Source organism: Somniosus microcephalus, chromosome 8 (assembly GCF_052327205.1).
Source record: "Somniosus microcephalus isolate GS21.2 chromosome 8, FLI_Smic_1.0, whole genome shotgun sequence".
NCBI classification, from domain to species: domain Eukaryota; kingdom Metazoa; phylum Chordata; class Chondrichthyes; order Squaliformes; family Somniosidae; genus Somniosus; species Somniosus microcephalus.
The window spans coordinates 177,074,912-177,083,097 of NC_140994.1; positions in this window are offsets into that span (position 1 = coordinate 177,074,912).

The following is an 8,186-nucleotide window of genomic DNA, read 5'->3' on the forward strand; positions in this document are numbered from 1 at the left end:
ACTCTGGAATCTCTACTCCACTTTGAAATTCAATGTTTTCTCAACTTTTGTTGGAAGTGTTTGTATACTTATTTTGTTGTGAAATTCATTTTTACAAATGCAAATTTTCAGCTGATCGTAGCCAGCATGGATTTGCAAAGGGTAGGTCATGCCTGATGAACAGCTGTCTGTGGTGGGGGGGGGGGTGGAGCCATCTATTCCTCCTCCTCCTGAGGTCCCCACCAGTGCAGAAGCCAGTCTTCAGCCAATTTGATTCACTCCATGTGATATCAATGGCTATGGGCCCCAACAACATCTTGGCTGTTGTGCTGAACACTTGCGCTCCAGAACGAGCTGCGCCTCTAGTCAAGCAGTTCAGTACACCTACAACACTAGTATCTACCAGACAGTGTGGAAAACTGTCCAGGTAGTCCTGTCCACAAAAAGCAGGACAAATCAAATCTAGCCAATTACTGCCCCATCAGTCTACTCTCAATCATCAGCAAAGTGATTGAAGGTGTCATTGACCATGCTACCAAGCGCTACTCACCGATGCTCAGTTTGGGTTTGCCAGGACCACTCCCCTCCAGACCACAATTACAGCCTTGGTCTAACCATGGACAAAAGAGCTGAATTCCAGAAGTAAGGTGAGAGTGACTGCCTTTGACATCAAAGCAGCACTTGACAGAGTGTGGCATCAAGGAGCCCTAGTAAAATTGAAGTCAATGGGAATTAGGGGGACAACTCTCCACGGGCTGGAGTCATACCTAGCACAAAGGAAGATGGTTATGGTTGTTAGAGGCCAATCATCATAGCCCCAGGACATTGCTGCAGGAGTTCCTCAGGGCAGTGTCCTAGGCCCAACCATCTTCAGCTGCTTCATCAGTGACTTTCCTCCAACATAAGAGCAACATCCCCACAGCTGACGATGATTGCAGTGTTTAGTGCCATTTGAAACTCCTCAGATAATGAAGCAGTCCATGCCTGCATACAGCAAGACCTGGACAACATTCAGGTTTGGGCTGATAAGTGGCAGGTAACATTTGTGCCACAGAAGGGCCAGGCAATGACTCTTGTTAAGAGTCTAACCACTGCCCCTTGACATTCAGTGGCATTACCATTGCCTACTCCCTCACCATCAACATCCTGGGGTTCAATATTGACCAGGAACTTAACTGCCCCAGCCACATAAATACTGTGGCTACAAGAGCAGGTCAGAGGCTGGGTATTCTGTGGTGTGTCTCACCATGACTCCCCAAAGCCTTTCCAGCATCTACAAGGCACAAGTTAGGAGCGTGATGGAATACTATCCACTTGCCTGGATGAGTGTAGCTCCAACAACACTCAAGAAGCTCAAAACCGCCTGCTTGATTGGCACCCCATCCACCACCATAAACATTCACTCCCTCCACCACTGGTGCACCATGGCTCTACTGTGTACCATTTACAAGATGCAATGCAGCAACAGTCCAAGGCTTCTTCAACAGCACTTTCCCAAACCCGTGATCTCATAGTCAAGAGTCATAACTGCACAGAAGGAGGCCATTCGGCACATCGAGTCCATGCCGGCTCTCTGTAGAGCAATCCAGTCAGTCCCATTCACCTGCTCTATCCCTGCAAGTTTATTTTGCTCAAGTGCCTATCCAGTCTCCCCTTGAAAACATTGAGTGTCTCAGCTTCCACCACTTCCGGCGGCAGTGCATTCCAGGTCATCACCACTCGCTGTGTTTATATAAAAAAAAAGTTTTTCCTCACATCTCCCCTGTATCTCTTGCCCAAAACCTGTGTCCCCTAGTCCTTGTACCATCAGCTAGTGGGAACAGCCTTTCCTTGTCTAGCCTATCCAAACCCATCATAATCTCGTACACCTCTATCAAATCACCCTCAACCTCCTTTGCGTTAATGAAGACAAATCCAGCTTCTCCAACCTGTCCTTGTAGCTAAGATCCCCCATCCCTGGAACCATTCTGATAAATCTCCTCTGCACCCTCTCAAGTGCCTTCATATCCTTCGTAAAAGTATGGTGACCAGAACTGGACACAATACTCCAGTTGTGGCCTAACCAGCGCTTTATAAAGGTTCAGTATAACTTTACTTTTGTACTCAATACAGTACCTCTATTTATGAAGTCCAAAATCCCATATGCTTTGTTAACCAGTTTCAATATGTCCTGCCACCTTCAGGGACCTATGCACATTAATTCCCAGGTCCCTCTGTCCCTGCACACTCTCTAAAACTGTGCCATTAAGTGTATATTGCCTCTCCATGTTCCTTCTGCCAAAATGCATCACTTCACACTTCTCTGTATTAAATTTCATCTGCCCATTCTGCTAGCCTTTCTATGTCCTGTTGCAGTTGATTGATATCATCACTTTGCCACACCCCCAAGTTTGGTGTCACCGACAAATTTAGAAATTCTACTCTATTTCAATATCCAGGTCATTTATTTAATATTATATCTACTATATATATACTAGCTGAAGTGCCCGGCGGTGCCGAGGCTTTTTCGAGGGCATGTTGTTGTTGGAAGCGAGAGAGAGAGCGACTGGGGGGAAGAGAGAGAGCGACTGGGGGGAAGAGAGGGGGGGGGAGGAGGAGGGGAGGGCAGGGGGAGGGGGCCCCCCCCCACCGAGGGTCGCGCCCCCCCGGTGAAGACCGCCGATTGCGCGCGCAGCAGGAGCTGAGACGCGGCGTCTCTCTCTGGCTCGGCCGGTGGGCCCGGTTGCCAGGGTAACCATGACGCTGACCAAGCCCCGCCCCCCGGCCGAGCCAGAGAGAGAGACGCCGCGTCTCAGCTGCTCCTGCTGCGCGCGCGGCACCCCCCTCGAGGGTCGCGGCCCCCCCCTCCGAGGGTCGCGGCCCCCCCCCCCCCCGAGGATTGCGGCCCCACCCCCCCCGAGGTGAAGACCGCCGATTGCGGCTGTGCGAGACGGCCGGCGGGCCCCGTTGCCAGGGTAACGCTGGACGCTCAGCAAGCCCCGCCCCCCGGCCGAGCCAGAGAGAGACGCCGCGTCTCAGCTCCTGCTGCGCGCGCACCCTAGCGGCGCTGGGCTGAGGCTCGGCCCTCCAGCCTTCGAGTGGGGCCGGGAGGTGCCTAGCTCGGGCGTGGGTGCAGAGGAGACGCCGAGGCTTCTAGGCCTACCTGGAAAAACGGGGAAAGGTAGGAAAATTAATGAGATTAGATAAGTTAATTACTTTCTAAATCATTTTTTTTTAAAAACAATATGTGTTTTAACAGCAACGTTTTTTTTTTAAGACGCAGAAAGCGGGAAAAAGAAAGGAAAAGTTTGGAATCAAGATGGCGGCGACTCACCTCGGTTCAGAAGGATAAGGCCCGGCCACACACACACCGATCGGCCCGGCGGCACACGCCAGCAACCTGGCGTACAATTGGTCGAGCTCGAGGTCACTCTGTCGCTAATGAGCGGATAATGAGATGCTAATGAGCGGAAAGTTAAGGTTTTTGGGATACCGCGGGCGAGATTTTAGCCCGGCCGAAACGTAAATACGCTTAAAACTGTCTCGGAAGCGTAAGCTTTCTTTGGAGGTAACGCCGCGCGTAGGTACGCCCTGTAACTTTCGAGCGCATACCCGACAGACGCACACGCGATGACAGACAGACAAAATGACAGACAGACAGAAGTACCTATTTTTATATATATATAAAATAAATAAAAGGATATGTCTGTCTGTCTCTCTGTCCGGCTATACAATCAAAAGTTATAGAGCGTACCTACATATATATTATATCAAAAGAAAGCGCATCATTAGGGGACTCTTGTAGGCATATTTACTTTTTGCTCGGACAAAAATTGTGCCGACGGTATCCAAAAAACGTTCAAAATTCCTCTCATTATCCGCTCATTTGCATCGAGTGGGGGCGGGTTTATTGTGTGCGGGGCAGGCCATCCTACAGTTGAGTGACGTGATGATTGACCAATCCTACAGTTCAGTGACCTGACGGTTGACCAATCGGTGCGTGTGTGGGCGGGCTTTATCATTCTGAACCGAGGTGAGTGGCCGCCATCTTGATGCCAAACTGTTCATTTCTTTTTCCCACTTTCTGCGTGTTTCCTTTCAAATCTACATTTCCAGCAAAAAAAAAGTTGCTTTTAAAACACATTGTTTTTTTAAAAAGTTAATTAATTTCTAAATCTTTTCTCTAACATCTAGAATTTTCCTACCTTTCACCGTTTTTCCAGGCCTGTAAGCCTGGGCCTCTGTTGCTCAGCCACGCCCGCCCCTAGGCACCTCCCGTCGCGCTCAACAAGCGGCTCGCGGTCGCCGCCATCTTTGTGAAGGCTGGAGGGGGCGGGCCTGAGCTGAGCGCCGCCACCGCCGCCATGTTAGTAAAGGCGGGTGGGGCAGGAGTCAGCGAGCGCGACTTGAGTCCGGCCGGGCCTCACGCGGTAGGTTGCGCAGCGGCGTCTGTCTCCCTGCTCTTGAAGGCGACTCGGGCGGGGCTCGGAGATCGGGGCTCGGGGGGGGCGGGGCTCGGGAGATCGGGGCCTGGGCTCGGGAGATCAGGCCCTGGGAGATCGGGGCTCGGGAGATTGGGGGGGGCGGGGCTCGGGGGGGGCGGGGCTCGGGAGATCGGGGGGGTGGGGCTCGGGAGATCGGGGGGGTGGGGCTCGGGAGACTTGGGAGATCGGGGGCGGGGCTCAGGAGATCGGGGGCGTGGCTCGGGAGATTGGGGGGCGGAGATCGGGCTCGGGAGATCGGTGCCTCGGGAGATCGGGGGCGGGGCCCGCCCCCCGCTCTCCCCTCCCTCCCTCCCTCCCCCCCTCTCCCCTCCCTCCCCCTGCATCCCCCCTCTCCCCTCCCTCCCCCTGCTTCCCCGCTTCCCCCTCCCTCTCCCTCCCCGTCCCCTCCTCCCCCTTCTTTCCCCCTCCCTCCCCCTCCCTCCCCCCTTCTTTCCCCCTCCCTCCCCCCTTCTTTCCCCCTCTCCTCCCCCCTTCTTTCCCCCCCCTCCCCCCATTCTTTCCCCCCCTCCCTCCCCCTTTTTTCCCCTCCCTCCCCCTTCTTTCTGCTCCCTCCCCCTTCTTCCCCCCACCTCCCTCCCCCCTTCTTTCCCCCCTCCATCCCCCTTCTTCCCCCCTCCCCCTTCTTTCCCCCTGCCTCCCCCTTTTTTCCCCCCCCTCCCCCTCTTCTTTCCCCCCCTCCCTCCCCCTTCTTCCCCCCCTCCCTCCCCCTTCTTTCCCCCCCTCCCTCCCCCTTCTTCCCCCCTCCCTCCCTCCCCCTTCTTTCCCCCCTCCCTCCGCCTTCTTTCCCCCCTCCTCCGCCTTCTTTCCCCCCTCCCTCCGCCTTCTTCCCCCCTCCCGTCCCCCTCTTCCCCCCCTCCCTCCCCCTTCTTCCCCCCCTCCCTCCCCCTTCTTCCCCCCTCCCTCCCCCTTCTTTCCCCCCCGTCCCTCCCCCTTCTTCCCCCCTCCCTCCCTCCCCCTTCTTTCCCCCCTCCCTCCGCCTTCTTTTCCCCCCTCCCTCCGCCTTCTTCCCCCCCTCCCTCCGCCTTCTTCCCCCCTCCCTCCCCCTTCTTTCCCCCCCTCCCTCCCCCTTCTTCCCCCCCTCCCTCCCCCTTCTTCCCCCCTCCCTCCCCCTTCTTCCCCCCCTCCCTCACCTTCTTCCCCCCTCCTTCCCCCCTCCCTCCCCCTTCTTCCCCCCCCTCCCCTTCTTCACCCCCCTCCCCCCCTTAATCCCCTTCTCCCCCCCTCCCCCTTCTTCCCCCCCTCCTCCCTCCCCCTTCTTCCCCCCCTCCCTCCCTCCCCCTTCTTCCCCCCCTCCCCCTTCTTCCCCCTCCCCCTTCTTCCCCCCTTCCCCCTTCTTCCCTCCCTCCCTCCCCCTTCTTCCCCCCCTCCCTCCCTCTTCTTTCCCCCCTCCCTCCTCTTCTTTCCCCCCCTCCCTCCCTCTTCTTTCCCCCCCTCCCTCCCTCTTCTTTCCCCCCCTCCCTCCCTCTTCTTTCCCCCCTCTCCCTCTTCTTTCCCCCCCTCCCTCCCTCTTCTTTCCCCCCCTCCCTCCCTCTCCCCTCCCTCCCCCCTCTCCCCCCTCTCCCCTGCATCCCCCCTCTCCCCTCCCCCTGCTTCCCCCCCTCCCTCCCTCCCCGCTTCCCCCTCCCTCTCCCTCCCCCTTCCCCCTCCCTCCCCTTCTTCCCCCCTCCCTCCCCCTTCTTTCCCTCCCTCCCTCCCCCTTCTTTCCCCCCTCCCTCCCCCCCTTCTTTCCCCCCCTCCCTCTTCTTTCCCCCCCTCCCTCCCTCTTCTTTCCCCCCTCCCTCCCTCTTCTTTCCCCCCTCCCTCCTCTTCTTTCCCCCCTCCCTCCCTTCTTTCTCCCTCCTCTCTTCCCCTCCTCTTCTTCCCCCCTCCCTCCCTCTTCTTTCCCCCCCTCCCTCTTCTTCCCCCCCCTCCTCTTCCCCCCTCTCTTCCCCCCCTCCCCTCTCTTCCCCTCCCCCCTCCCTCCCCCTCTTCTTTCCCCCTCCCTCCCTCCCTCTTCTTTCCCCCCCTCCCTCCCTCCCTCTTCTTTCCCCCCCTCCCTCCCTCCCTCTTCTTTCCCCCCCTCCCCCTCTTCTTTCCCCCCCCTCCCTCCCTCCCTCTTCTTTCCCCCTCCCTCCCTCCCTCATCTTCCCCCCCTCCCTCCCTCCTCTTCTTTCCCCCCCTCCCTCCCTCTTCTTTCCCCTCCTCCCTCCCTCCCTTCTTTCCCCTCCCCCCTCTTCTTTCCCCCCTCCCTCCCTCTTCTTTCCCCCCCTCCCTTCCCCCTCCCTCCTCTCTTTCCCCCCTCCCTCCCTCTTCTTTCCCCCCTCCTCCCTCTTCTTTCCCCCCTCCCTCCCTCTTCTTTCCCCCCCTCCCTCTCTTCTTCCGCCCTCCCTCCCTCTTCTTTCCCCCCTCCCTCCCTTCTCCCCCCTCCTCTTCTTCCCCCCCCCCTCCCTCCTTTCCCCCTCCCTCTTCTTTCCCCCCCTCTCTTTCCCCCTCCCTCCCTCTTCTTTCCCCCCCCCTCCTCCCTCTTCTTTCCCCCCTCCCTCCCTCTTTCCCCCCTCCTCCCTCTTCTTTCCCCCCTCCCTCCCTCTTCTTTCCCCCCTCCCTCCCTCTTCTTTCCCCCTCCCTCCCTCTTCTTCCCCCCTCCCTCCCTCTTCTTCCCCCCTCCCTCTTCTTCCCCCCTCCCTCCTCTTCTTTCCCCCCTCCCTCCCTCTTCTTTCCCCCCTCCCTCTTCTTCCCCCTCCCTCCCTCCCTCTTCTTTCCCCCCTCCTGCCCTCTTCTTTCCCCCCTCCCGCCCTCTTCTTTCCCCCCCTCCCCTCCCTCTTCTTTCCCCCCTCCCTCCCTCTTCTTTCCCCTCCTCCCTCCCTCTTCTTTCCCCCCCTCCCTCTTCTTTCCCCCTCCCTCCCTCTTCTTTCCCCCCTCCCACCCTCTTCTTTCCCCCCTCCCGCCCTCTTCTTTCCCCCCCTCCCTCCCTCCCTCTTCTTTCCCCCCCTCCCTCCCTCTTCTTTCCCCCCCTCCCTCCCTCTTCTTTCCCCCCCTCCCTCCCTCTTCTTTCCGCCCTCCCTCCCTCTTCTTTCCCCCCTCCCTCCCTCTTCTTTCCCCCTCCCTCTTCTTTCCCCCCCTCCCTCCCTCTTCTTTCCCCCCTCCCTCTTCTTTCCCCCCTCCCTCCCTCTTCTTTCCCCCCCCTCCCTCCCTCTTCTTTCCCCCCTCCCTCCCTCTTTCCCCCCTCCTCCCTCTTCTTTCCCCCCTCCCTCCCTCTTCTTCCCCCCTCCCTCCCTCTTCTTCCCCCCTCCCTCCCTCTTCTTTCCCCCCTCCCTCCCTCTTCTTCCCCCTCCCTCCCTCTTCTTTCCCCCCTCCCTCTTCTTCCCCCTCCCTCCCTCCCTCTTCTTTCCCCCCTCCTGCCCTCTTCTTTCCCCCCTCCCGCCCTCTTCTTTCCCCCCCCTCCCTCCCTCTTCTTTCCCCCCTCCCTCCCTCTTCTTTCCCCTCCTCCCTCCCTCTTCTTTCCCCCTCCCTCTTCTTTCCCCCTCCCTCCCTCTTCTTTCCCCCCCTCCCACCCTCTTCTTTCCCCCCCTCCCGCCCTCTTCTTTCCCCCCTCCCGCCCTCTTCTTTCCCCCTCCCTCCCTCTTCTTTCCCTCCCTCCCTCCCTCTTCTTTCCCCCCTCCCTCCCTCTTCTTTCTCCCGCCCTCTTCTTTCCCCCCTCCCTCCCTCCCTCTTCTTTCCCCCCCTCCCGCCTCTTCTTTCCCCCCT